General features: G+C 40.7%; 1 protein-coding gene across 2 annotated transcripts in view; it reads left to right on the forward strand.

Annotated features, from left to right (window-relative positions):
- Positions 1-14,360, forward strand: part of RGS6 (regulator of G protein signaling 6) — a 294,403-nt gene that overhangs the window by 37,857 nt on the left and 242,186 nt on the right. The window lies entirely within an intron of this gene.

Below are 14,360 nucleotides of genomic sequence, written 5' to 3' on the forward strand. Positions count from 1 at the left end.
ATCTTTTTTCCAGACTGAAGAGACCCAGATCCCTCAGCCTTTCTTCAAAAGAGAGGTGTTCCAGTCCCCTTATCATCTTGGTAGCCCTTTGCTGCACCCTCTCCAGCAGTTCCCTGTCCTTCTTGAACCGGGGAGCCCAGAACTGGACACAGTACTCCAGGTGCGGCCTCACCAGGGCAGAGTAGAGGGGGAGGATGACCTCCCTCGACCTGCTGGCCACACTCATCTTGATGCACCCCAGGATGCCATTGGCCTTCTTGGCCACAAGGGCACATTGCTGGCTCATGGTCATCCTGTTGTCCACCAGGACTCCCAGGTCTCTTTCCACAGAGCTGCTCTCCAGCAGGTCAGCCCCCAACCTGTACTGGTGCATGGGGTTATTCCTCCCCAGGTGCGGCACCCTACACTTGTCCTTGTTGAATTTCATAAGGTTCCTCTCTGCCCAACTCTCCAGCCTGTCCAGGTCTCTCTGTATGGTGGCACAGCCTTCCGGTGTGTCAGCCATTCCCCCCAGCTTTGTGTCATCAGCAAACTTGCTGAGGGTGCACTCTATCCCCTCATCCAGGTCATTGATGAATATATTGAAGAGGACTGGACCCAGTACTGACCCCTGGGGAGCACCACTCGTCACTGACCTCCAACTAGACTCTGTGCCCCTGATCACTACCCTCTGACCTTTGCTCCCATCAGTTTTCTCTCAACTCTGAGAAAATGATTCCAAAGAAAATCTTTTCGTTTTTTCATGGTATTGAGAATGTAAAAATTGGGGGACGTTGTCTTCACAATGAAGGTGTATCTAAGATATTAAGAAATCTAAGTGTTGAGAATTTCAAGTGCAGTAGCTATTTTATGATTATTCCCAACCTGGATATTACACTCCCTTTCTGTAATTTCACATAATCCAATTGCAAATTGGACAAACTTATCTTAGACAAAAAAGTTAGTGTGGAACAAGAGTGTCAATATAAAACAGATTGCCATTTGAAAATCAATTTTCTGGATTATTTTTTCTAGGTGGATAAGTTCTTAGACTCTTCTTGAAAACTTTTCTCTACTTCATACAAAACATATGTATGAAATATGAAAAGAGAAATACAATGGCCTCAAAGTATGAATTTTCCATACATGAAATTCTGTGAAACTTTTTCTGGCTTTATATTTGCATTGCACCAAAGAACCTAAGCCCAACCATCAGTACAACAGAAGTGCGATGTGCATTGGCAGTGGCTTTATTCATCTGGTGTTGTTAGTATGCTCTTCTGAAGAGGCGTTTTAGTTACTTTTACCAAAAGAAAAATTATCTATTTCAGACTATGCAGTGGCGCAAAATGCATCTTACCTATGTGTTTTTACTTCACTATTAGTGTTTTAGGTTTTTTGTGTCTTAACCACCATGGATATTGTTGGTTTACCAGAAGCAAATATTTCTCAAGAGGACAGTTTGGGGACATGTTGCTCCCCCAAAGGCTGTGAGTAGATTAACCACAGAAATTTGATGTTCTCTATCAGGTGTAGTAGTTGGGGTCATTGGCACTGTGTCAGGTGCTGGGCTCTGCCTGCTAACTGCCGGTCAAACCTTATGGGTGACTTCTTTGGTGACTGATGTCTGTTGTGAAGCTGTCATCTATTCAGAAAAAAATAACTGATGATTTTTCTTGTAACACTGAAGATGCACTGCCGGTGTCTGCTGACCTTTGCATAACCTGCTGAGGATGGGGTAGTCATGCTTAGTAAGTTGCAAGATTTACTTATTACTTATGCTTCAAATGTAGGCTAATTTCCCTGTGAAATCTGTGTAACCAAGATTTGAGTTTAGATACTTTTGACTGATGCAAAGTTAACACTGCTTATTTTATTCAGAAATGTTTTGTGTTTCAGTTGTTAGTGCATTTCTGAAGAACACATTTTGTAGAGATGTGGTCTAGCCAATGATGATGTGTAACTATCTTATGTTACATTTCCTTTTCTCTCTTTCACCAGTGTATGCCTATGGTGAGCCTGGCAAGAATGGAAGCCCTTTTGTCTTTGATGAAACATACTCTAACTTGTATATATCCCTAAGTACAACCAGATTTATGCATATATACGCAAAACAACATGTTTCTATGGTTACTTGCATTTATTGACTACAATATAGGATATTTTCTTGAAAAGACATTTGCATCCGTTATTTCTTTGACTTGGTGGCACTTCCTTCTTTGCAAGTTGGTTGGGTAGATGATAATCCTTTCACTTGTTGGACTGTCAGGAAGAAGGGTATGAGAGACACAACTTCCTATGCAGCTGAAGTACACAGGTTGTTACCAAGACCTAAAGGAGTTGGAATTATCACGTCATTATCTTGCTCTTCTTTTTGTTACTTGCCTGTTGCATACTGTTAGTATTGGAGATACGTTGAGATCATTATGAAGAATGTTTTGGTTTTTTCTATTTCAAAAGGGATGAAGATATTTTTCCTTTGCTCCTTTGCCCCTCAGTGGAAACCACCAAAATGCCTGGAGTTGAGTTAGATGTGATGAAAGTATGAGGGGTGATTTCTGGGCTATAGCAATTATATCCAGCTGATCTGTATCAACAGTGTCATATGATGGCTCTTGCAGGAATGACTCTGCCATGCAAATAAGCTTCCAGAAGAAAAGATATCCCATTTCAATTTAAGAGCTCCTCCATTCCTGTATGCTGTGGTGCTATTTGATCTTGGTGCTTTGGGCTTGTCTGCCCAGGCAAGGTAGTGCCTGGTGTGGTATGGTGAGCTGTGTGCCTACAACACCTTGGCTGCCTTTCCAGGGGCAGTGTGGAAATAGCCTTTGTGTAAACGTGCTAATTTACATCACTTTGAAAGCATATGTTCATCTCTGAGTATCCTTGGGAATTGGTGACAAAAAGCCAGTGAGCTGTAAGGTCTCTCCTTGGCTTGCTGTTCACTACCTTACCATGCTTCGGGCCCCACCACATGTGCACGGGCTGTTTGGGAAGGGAACAATGTCTGAGGCACTGGCATGTCTTACAAGTCAAACCAGCAGCCGTCATTGAATCCCTCCATTTGACTACTAAGGAGTCTAATGGAGACTATTAAGTTTGGTCTTTGAAGGCATTTCTTCTTTTTCTTTCTTTCTTCATTCTGCTTAATCATTTTTGAAATGTTTTATTTCTGTTGGGCTGAGGGTAGCTCTCTCAAGCAGCATCGAGTGCAGTGCTTTCCCACGGGGCAGAGGTTAGCCAGCAGCTGGCGCCTGGCTCATCTGTAGTCTTCCCCACTCTCCTCGGTGTGAAGATCTGAAAACTCTGACTTCCGCTATATACTGGGTAAAGTTTTTTTCGGTGACCTTCTGTACCTGGCCTGCAGTTACCTAAGCCGCTCACCTACTTGAATTAGTTGAAGCCTTTTTCTTTTTTCTTTTGTCCCCTTTTTTGATGAGACTGAGGCTAAGAAAGCTTATTTCAGAACGGTCTACAAAAATGTGCGGCATTTTTCAAGAACACATCGGTGAAGTGCTCTGTCTACAGAAATCATACTATTCGAATGTTGTTCATAAAACCATTGATTTTAACTGGGTGCTGAAATACTTTTATGAATCCTAATTTGCCACTGAGTGGAGTTCCTTAAACCTGGGGAACTTTCTTTAAAAGAAATTTTCAGCGACTATAAATTGACTCAACCACCTTTGAGCCTTTCAGTCCAACAAACTCTTGTTCTCATTAGCCTTCACACCATGATGAAATGACTCTGGATAAAAAAACCCCACACAGACTGATCTCTGGGCAGCCAGTAAAGTTTTGCCTGAAATACTGTTTCTGAAAGCCCCCCTTACCAGTTACTTGCATGAGACTTTCAAAGACTTCAGACATTTTGAACAGTAGAAATCTTAAAACTTGCAGTATTTAATCAAGTCTTTATGGTTATCTTTATTTACTGAACATTGTATTACAAAGATGAAGGGCAGCTTTGTTTTCTGCTTTCCTGGATGGCACACGTATCTCTGTTTTTCTCTATGGAGAAACCTGAATGTGGCCAGCCATCCATAAAGGCTGGAGAATTGGGAATTCTACTTAACATAAAGAGGAGGTTTGTGAATTTGTTGCCTTTCACATTGATAATTCAGAAAACTTAGTTTAAACATGTTGTAGTATCTCCTTTTGACAACACTAGCATATTTCATTTCAAGTTTTACCATTTGGTAGTTTTATATCATCAGGCTTAACAGTTATTTTACTGGGGTGTTTTGGTTTTTTTTTTGTTTTTTTTTGAAACTGCAGTGACACTTGATGCTATGGTTGATACAACAGAAACATAGAAATAATACAAATAAAAATAAATTTATACCATGAAGTTATGTTCAGAAATTAAAAATAAAATGAACTCTAGTGCATTTTAGTTAATAATAGATCTGTGCTGAAAGATTCAAATGGACATTTGTAGGATTAAAGCATCTAAAATGTAGTGGTTTGATTCTTTCTGCGGCAAACAGAGCCCTTTTTACTATGCATCAAACTGGAGCTGGATGCAGCAGTACTCAGGTGCAGCAGATCAGAAATTCTGTTACAGACATATTGGAAATCCGTAATGAAAAGAGTATCAAAATGATTAGCCAGGAGAAACCCTCCAGTGCTGCTAAGTGCAAAAGTCTGTGCTGTGCTCTTTGCATGCTCTTATTTCTTGTTCAGCTGTAACTTATTGTGTTTACAATTTACGTCTTCCTCAAAGGAAAGCTGGATTTTTCTGGTGGATGTTCAAGGGCACTGTTGCTTCTGTCCTGGGGAACACATCTAGGAGCCATCTGGTCTGAGAGTGTGTTCGGTTGTCAGTACTGCCCAATGTGCTTTGCTATATGTTCCTAAAGGCGGTAGTGAGGTGCTGGGAACATGAAGATGATCTGTATGTTTCAATGCTTTGTCAGGATGGTTTGCGTCATTCACAGTTGTCACAGGCTTGGCTTGGGATTGCTACTAAGCATGGTGCTGCTATGGTATTTCAAGCATAGTTTGTGTTTTCTAAGTCATATTCATAGCAATGCATGCAGAAAAAAAAGTTTCAAAATCCGTTTTATATACCATGGCTCAGTCTTGTTATAAAAGCAGGAGTCAGGTTGCTGTATATGAGCAGTGCTAATTTCATGCTCTTGTTCCTTCCAGCCTATGATTTGACCATATATATTTTTTTAAAACCCAAAAACCCAACAAACAAAACAAACTACAGCAAAAAAAAACCCAACAACCCCAAACCCCTAGATTGTTACTTTAATATTGTAACAAGGCTGTACCCTTTCCTCTTTTTCTGGGGCAGTGCTAGGGTTCATAAATGCAACTGCAAGCATAATAGGATCTTCATTCAACTCATGGTACACCTACATGGAAGTGGTCTCAGAAATAGAAACCAGGGGTGAATGGGCAGTTGAGAGGGCTAAGATTTTATCACAGTGTCAACATAAACTGTCGTTATTGCTTCTCAAACTTGGATGCAAAACCAAGAACTATGTTAAAGGAAATATAATAGTGCCAGTGGCAAAGTGCTTCCCCCTCAATGCTGGGGAAAAATTCCACACTATGATGATCGTATTTGTGGTGCTACCCAAGAGAGGCTGAAAGGACTGACTTCCATGCTGATGGAAGGGTTGAAAGGACAAGCTCCAATAAGACTGAACTTTGGCGATTTGCCTGCCTACCATATATTGTAACAGAGTAAACAAAACTGCTTTAGCATACCACAAATAGCTGAGAAAATGCATGTAAGCATTTTGCCATATTCAGCATCTGTAATTTAATATTTGAGTTCTGAACTTTAGATAAAAATTCCCTGATTTTTCTGTTCTTGTCCAGGAAATGGAATGCTTTTGCAATGATGATAACGCATTACCCTGAACCACAAAATATTTATGCAGAGCTTTGGCCTTTCTGATAATGTTTTAGGAGCACTTGTGTTCTAATAATGATGTAGTAATCCCAGATTTTAAGGTGAGGCATTTGACGTGTTTCTCCCTGTTTAACATGACCCAGTAGTCACACCTGTGTGATGAAATGTTGAAGAAAATGTCTATGATGTCGCAAGACCCGCTAACCTGTATCTAATTTGTCTTCTCTCCTTTGTGCTTGTCTAGAAATGGTGAAATTTTAGGGGGGGGGCTGATCAGCCTCTGCTTATGATCCTTTTAACTGAACTGTTGCTCATCACCAGGAGAGCTATACCAGGAAACCGTAGCAGGGCACGCTTATGCGTTGGAAGTGCCCTTGCTGTGATGAGCTGAGATTCTTTGGGCCTCATATTGTGGGTAAGGTTTAGTGAGAAGGACTCACGGAAGTGACATGGATGCACTGTCAGACACAACTGATGCCAGCTCGAGCTTACAAAATTACATTTTTCACAGTTTTCCTGTTTTGTCCTGTAAGCCAATGCAAGGAAAAGACTTGGGATTGTTTGAGCTTTTTCACTTTCAAGGGCTCTTTACAAGAGAAGGATCTCTTAAAAAAGAAAACAACCAAAACCACAACACAAGGTGTTAGTCAAAACCTTTCAGTTTTCCATTTATTTTCCTTCTGGTTTGTGTTCACATCTTTTCCAGGAGTTGTGATGTACCTTGTTCCTGGGGACATCTTTTATGAGCTGATGCAGTTAAGTGCTCCTTCTGTATTGGAAAAAAGAATTACTCTGCTGTACGAATGCACTTCACTCTTGACTTACTGTTGTCCTTTAACCTGAGCTTTTCAGGTTCGTTTGGTTTATGCTGGCTGTGGAAAAAGGGATAAAGAAGAGAGACCTCACAGTAGTGCTTATTATGCACAAACATGGTCATTTGAATGCTGGAAGAATAGTCAGCAGGCTTAAATTTTAATTGTTGCTGGCTTTGCCACTGACCAGCTGACACCCCTTTAGGAAGCAATTTCAACTGTTTTTTTGCTGTTTCCTTAGCCTATAGAGTAAGTGTAAAATGTTGTGAGATATTCACTATTGAGAACTGTTTTTATGTATTATTCATCTTATAATTTGCTCTTTTACTGAATTGCTGCAGCATTCATCATGGTGGGAGCCAGGTCCTTAGAAGGGAATGCTCAGGCATGCTGCCGTTTGAATAGGAATAAGCATCAACAGCGACTTATCACCACTTTCCAGAGCTGACCTACTGAATTCAGATATGGATCTGTGCACAAAAGATGAAGCAAGTGTAGAAATGCATTTATATTGCACGTAACATAGTTATAGTTTCATAGGAAACAATATGAACCTGCATTTTTGACAGCCCAGCTACTTACTTCTGTGTCAGATTTAAATTAAACTTGCTGGCAGTTAATAATGTGCTCAGAAGCGTGATCTCCTCTGAATAGATGGCACTCTGTTATTTGGACAGCAGCAGTTAGCACTTCTAAATCTCTGGAGTAAGGTATGCCCCTAATGACAGAGCGTGCAGTGCTGGCTAAGTTTGGCAGGTTTCCTGCTTGACGGAAAACTGGGTTGCCCAGAGCTCTCTACATAGGGATACAGCGAGCAGCTCGTGGTGATAACGTGTTTGCTGATGGGAATGTACTCTACCATACGGGCTTGCTGTGTGCAGGCAGATGTGAGATTGAGCACTCAGGTGTGAGGGGCTGGTGTGGTCTAGTAACATTAATTTTCAATTTATGTGAGCCACAAATAAAGCCCAGCTGTAATTTCAATAACTTTTCGTACATACAGCTCTAATTTTTTTTTTGCTTTCTGTGAATTTAAGTGCCAGCAAACTACACTGCTCTGGTGTTCAGAAGAAGGAAGCTGCAGTTGAAATGAATGAGTTCAGGGAAGTGCTTGGTCAGCTCCGTTTGCTGTTGAATGCTTGAAAAGGGCTCAGAAAAGAACAGAGGAGAATGCAGTAAACTGCAGGGTGGCACGGAGAGGGTCCGTGCAATTTTGTTGCTTTGCTAGTAGTTTGCTGTTTAGAATTTGTTTAATTTTTATTAAAAAGTTACACTAAATAAGCACATGTGCTCCATTACCATAATTTTTACATTGGCTCTGTGTAGCATTTTATATTTTTGTTGTTTTAATTTTTAATAGAGTCCCTGCAGTGAACAGGGATTGGAAAATGCAGCTTTTAGTACAGAGCTAACGGAGTCTAGAAAAGGCTGCTCTGAGTCCCCTGTGCATGTTACCGCCCGCTTAGGGCATATGTTCTAGTTGTAACAGTTCCACCTTAAATTACAGGAAAAAAAACAAAACCAAAACAAAAAACAACAACAAAAAAAAACCCCAAACCCACAAAAAACTGTGCTGGAAAGTTCTGAGACCTTGCTGGAGAGCTTCATGTTAATATACCCTGGGCTTCTGGGAATCTGCTGCTTGTCAGACTGGAGTTCGTGATTTTTAAATCAGTACTCGGGCTTAAAAGGGGGGTGAGGGGGGCTCCCTGAAGGCATCTATTTGCGAGAGAAAAGATATGAAAGAGACTTGAAGAGTTCCTGTTGCTTGAGAAATCTATCTTATTTTTCCAGAGGGCTTGTAAAATAAAATTGTAGATGCTTCCTCTCTCTCTCTGAAATTTAATGTGATGGGTAGAAAGGGTAGGAAAAAAAGGAGGTCTTTATCTAGAGCTGCTTGGCGTTTCTGCTGGGAGGTGGTAGAAAGGACGCAGAAAGAATGACTTTCCTTTATGTACCTGTTCTGCTTTTGCTACAATGTTTTGGATGTTTTCACCATTATCTGATTGCACCACCTTATGACTTCTTTTTGCTTTCCATTAATTTATAGAGAATTTCATTTTCTTTAACCACATTTTGTCTGGAATGGGAAAACAGTCCAGAAATAATTTTAGTACGTTCTGCAGAGAACCACACATTCATATGCATGATTGTTTCAGCTTGGTGCAAATGTGTAGCTACAGTATTTGTAAATGCTACAGTAGTCAGATAAAGAAAGAGTGGCACAAGTGAGAAAAGCTGTGCCACGTTATTGCTGATTTCTCGGCATCATCCAGGGCTTGCAGCATCAGCCAGAACATGGAACCATCATACACCAAGTTCAGGGTAACTCTCTTCTGCTCTTTGGTGTTCTGTGAGGCCTCGGTCCTCTCTGGGGATAGAGAGGGAGCAGATTCCCATGGCATAATTATATATTTGTTAGGAGGAGTAAGCTGGTTTGGGCTTTCTGATGGAGGTGGGTTGTGTGTCTTGCTGCCTGGTCCTCCCCCCACCCCCAGACATTAACTATTGAACCGCTCAGAAACTTTGAATGTCAAAACAGCATTGATCAGGCTGGACAGGGTGGATGGGATTCTGGTGGCTTGGTCAAAGGAATGTACTAAATGCAGACTATACTGCAGAAATAAAAATACGTAACGCTAAGGATGTCCTGTATCATTTGTGGGTGATGTTGAGAGTGTTTCAAAAAGTATTCTTAATCGTTATGTATTGAGGACAAACTGCTGATGGAATAAATGATGAGGGGTGCCATGAAGCATCCTAAATGGTTGGCTCTGAGGGCTTTTATTCCCCGTGAAAATCAATTTTAAGGTAAAGGGCCTTATTATTTCCATGCAGGTGAAAAATATCACTTGATGTACATGCTGCATACGCTCTTTGGTACTTAGAAGCATCCAAGCACTTTTTAAGCACTTCATGAGACGTTCAGGAACAGATAATCCTGTTTCATATGAAAGCTGTTTTCAAACATCACTTCAGTGTGTAACTGAGACCCTTCAAACTTATTTATTTTATTTATTTTCTTGTGTAATGAAATTCCTACCCTGATTCTTATGCCAGACTCATGAACGTGGGAGGCGTTGGTCTGTAGCCTTGCAGTGTTCTGGTTAAATGTCCTGGCGTTAGGCTGTGAAAGTCTGTTTTAATCTTTCCTGCTGGAGCTATTGCGCTTGGTATACATAATTAAACAGTCCTTAAGGAAGAGAAAGGCTTAGGCCTGGGTGCATGAACAGGTTAACCCTTGGCAAGTTGAGCTGTCCTGATTTTCATAAATCTGTCTGCAGCGGTTATTTGCCTAGTAGCCTCACAAAACTGTCAGATATAAATGAGTGCTTTACTTCATCTTTCAGATGGTAATTTAATTTTATGCCACTGGGTTGATAGAGAAGCTATGTTATATGGTGCTGTAACAGTCTGCTGTTCTTTCTTGCTCTGTTACAATAAAGAGGGAAAATAAACCAACTGCTGTAAGGTTCGTAAGCTGCTAAATGGGCATTTAATTTCATGCGAGACTGTCTAGAGAGATGTTGCACTACAGTAACAGCACTAACATGGCTTATGAATTGAGAGGTGGTGCGGTTTAAAGGTGTCTGCAGAAATAAAAGGAAATGAAGATGTTTATAGCAAATGTCTGTCTGACTGACAGCTTGAATGTTGGTGGTAGGAATTGCTATTAACTCTGACAAAGAGGAGAGCTGTAGCCTTGTAAGTGGAGGCTTCCCTCAGCTGTAAATGAGTTATATCAGAAAAATGGAGCACACGCAAGACCTTCAGAAACCATTTGAATTAATTGAAAATATCCCATTAAGGCTGTAACTATTCCTTAAAAGAATAATTAAATCACAAAATGGATAAATGGTGCATTTCAGGTTTTCTCTGTCTTCATTGATTAATTTAGATGCCTGAATCTCACCATGGTCTCGTCTGAGTGATCAGCAGCAGTGATCTTTGAGCACTGTGGGTCAGATTCAGACACGTAAGAGAGGTTATGGTTTTTGTTGTCCTCTGTACGACCTCTTTGCTTACGTCAGGAATGAATTTGGCCTTCTGCCTCTCTTCCCATTGCAGTCTGTACTTCTGTCCTGTACTATCAGTGAGTAATTATAGCAAGAGCACTGCTCTATTGATTTTAAACCCTTCATGAAAGAAGCTTCTTGAAAGGTTTTGGTGCAGACTAATTTAAAAGTCTTTTTTTTTTTTTTTTTTTTTTTTGTCGTCATTGTTTTTTGTTTGTGTTGAGCCCGCTGTCTCTGGGCTGGTGGGTATGTGCAGGTCCCAGGCAGCCAAATCTTTGTGCTGAGCAGTTCCAAAAACAAGGGCTTCAGAGATTTCTCACCTGATGAAGCCACAAGTAGGTTGAGAAGACAAACACTGGGCAGGGGGTAGGAAAGATCCTGAAACTTCTCAGTTTGGTATGTGCTGGGCCAGGCTCAGTATGGCACAGACTTTGCTGCTGGCCAGTTCAGAAGTTTCTGATGCGGTCTCTAGGTGTGTGGCTGCTGTCATGCTGCCACAGGTGTCCTTCTGGAGGTAGATCAGGATTTCTGGTTTTCTCTTCTCCATGATGCTTCATGGGGAAGAATGGATGTCGACATTTAGCACTTACAGGATGGGGAATAGCTGTGCAGCCTTTCCAGATACAGAAGACTGATGCCCGTCGGGACTCCAGGAAGCCAGGGCTGTGTGCGTTGCTGGTTCACAGAGTCGTTGCACTGTAACCCAATGGAAAGCTCAACTCGTGCAAGGACATGTTTTCCTCATCTTCGTTTGCCCCTCGTTCCTGCGCCTGGGATGCAACAGGTTATTATCGCTGAACCACAACTTTGTGCGTGAGCATCTTCTGTCAACCAGTGCCAACCTAAAGCTCTCAATTCTCCCGTATGCATCTTCATTATTCATTTCATGAAACAGAGGCACATGTAATGCTATGTAAGCAGTGAAATTGATAGGAGAAAATCCCTCATCGGTTGATGGGGGGCCTTCTGTTCTGCTTGTAAACATTCTTTTACTCTGGAAAGATCACTAATCACCTTGGCATTCAGCTCGAATCCATTCTTTGGTGAATCCTTTGTGGTCTCTTCATTGGAGATCCCCTTATTTGCAGGAAAGAATGATGAAGAAATCCACATCAACTAATGGGTGTAGTATTTGCATGGGCCTGAACCTCTGTGACTACACTTTAAACTAATTTGAAATGTAGGAGCTAAATAATAGCTACTGCATAATAACAATGTGGTTTCCATTTAGACATAGAGTAGGAGAGATGTGTGGTTAAGTGTGGGCTAATAAATGGCAACTGTTTATTCTTCTCAGCAATGTCCGCTAAGCGCAATGCAGGTCAGCTCAGTTTCATTACTTTGAGTTTTCTCACCTTTCAAAAGGTACTTTTTCCAGCTGTCCTGACATGGATTAAAATAGCCACTTACTAGAAACTCTCTCATTAACTATATAATTTTACAGCTATTTTTCTGGTTCAAAGTAAGTATTGATTTGTAAGAATATGTATATCAATAATAATTATATATAACAACTGTTTAATTTTTTATATCCAGAAAGCTGTATTTGGAATTTATAATGGCTTTATCTGTTGCTGTCCTGAAGGACGAATTCACAAAGGCTTCGATGTTCTGTTGATTGCTGTGCTAAATGCAGCAAAGGTGGGAGAAAACCTAGGGTAGGAGTGAATTTGTTTTTGCTTTTTTATTTTATTTTTTTGGTTTAAACCAATGATGTGTTGCTTTTTAAAAAAGTGGGGGGAAAAAATTATGCAGTGGCAAGGAGTTGATGTTTTGAATAAAGCTGTTCAGCTGATTATTTAGCCGGTGTTTAGGAATGGTCTCATCTACTGTGTCATCATTAGCAGTAAATCAGGATGCTAAGAATGGGCTGTCAGTAACTCAGATCTGGAGTTAGTGGAAGAAGCAATTCGATTCCCAGAAAAAAACCAAAAACAACAACAAAAAAAAAACCACACCAAAAAAACCCATAACAAAATGCAATTTCAACCTCATACTTAAATGCTCTTTTTGCTGTGGCCCCTCAAACATAGAAATAAAACAGTTAAAAAGTAAATGTTGAAGGGAAAAGAGAAAAATAAATATTTAACTTCAACAGTCTTGTAAGTTTTTTCTGGTTTATATTTGCTGATTTTTATATTTGCTTTTGGGCATGATACAGAGTAGTCTACTTCTGAAAGTACAGTAGTTTAAAATTAATTTATACTGGAAGATGTTTTGCCAGGATGTTCCAGTTCTGTGATAATTTATAGCAAGAACATCACTCTCTCCCTTCCCTTCCTTTTTGGGAGATGGGGGGTTTGGATGACTACATGAACTTTCTTAGCCAGCATAAGCTATTAATTTTTTTAAATTCTGAAGTGGAAAACGTGACTTAAGTATGTTTTCACTCCTTATCATGCAGTGAAGTATGTGGGGTTTTGACTTGGCAGAGCAGTTCCAGGCATGAATGGGGGTTGCACTGAGGTGATCGTAGCTAATTTGGATTCATTTCCATTTGTTGGTTCATGGTATGGCAAAGAGATGAGTAGGCATTTATCCTAAGAGTAGATAACTGTAAATTGGTCATATAATTTCTGTGGAACGTGTACTGAGTTGAAACCCTCCACCTTTCCTCTGAATTTAAAAAGTTAGTATTTTACAGAAGACCCATCTAGTGGATTTTCAGAAAATGGGCAATCCTTACCTTAAAGCAATTAAACAATGGAATTAAAGTCGAGTTATAGAAAAACATAACGAACCACAGCAAAATATGTCTACACATCACTTGGATTTGGATTTTCTTGCTGTTTCAAAACCTACCCTTCCTGCTTTCCAAAATGCTTACAAAATCAGACCATTCTGTATTAGAGTTTAAGGAATTAAATAACCACATTACAGGGAACTGTAGGACAGGTTTGTCTGATAGTCTGTGAGGCACAAATTCCAAGATCTCTGCTGCTCTGATAATAGTCTCGTGTTTGTTATATTTGAAACTTTTCCAGTTTATTTCAAATTGGTCTAAGCAATGGGGCTATGTAATACTCTCCTAATAGACTGCTACACCATCTGAAATATTTGTGTTAGCAAACATTTCAACTTGCTCAGCTGTCTTCTGGCTCATCTCCTTAACCGCAGCAAACAGTTTCTTTCCCTTTAGTGATATGATTCTAACAGGTCTGTAATTTCCATTGGGAAGAAGGATAAACGGATTGTGATTCATGCCGTGCACGGAAGTACGCTGCTATTATGAGAGGCTCTAGAGCAAGTATGGAGGACCTCTGACAGAAACCTGTCTGCCCTTGGCCACCTGAATGCCCTTGCCTCCTTTTCTGTACACCCTGGTGACTGTGTGCACTCATCATGGATACTGAGCAGGTGGCCACTGGACACATGGGTACACTAATGGTTTTGGGCTGCACCAGACTCACTGTGGAAAGGGCTCCTGAGGCAGCCATGCAGATCTGACTTCTGTAGGGTTACCATCCTCTTCTCCCACTCCCCCAGGAGAAGAGAGAGCTTTGCAAGACCAAGCAAAGATGACTGGGAAGGAGGAAGGAAAGTGTAGGTCCCAATTTCACCACCAAACACTTGAGATTGATCCTTCAATTGGAAGTGAAAATATGAGGCCTTCTGGCTTATCCCTTGCAACTCTTACAGCAGGGGATCATGCTGGGACGCATAAAGTTTTGGTAAGAGCTT

This window comes from Rissa tridactyla, chromosome 4 (assembly GCF_028500815.1).
Source record: "Rissa tridactyla isolate bRisTri1 chromosome 4, bRisTri1.patW.cur.20221130, whole genome shotgun sequence".
Classification (NCBI taxonomy): Eukaryota; Metazoa; Chordata; class Aves; order Charadriiformes; family Laridae; genus Rissa; species Rissa tridactyla.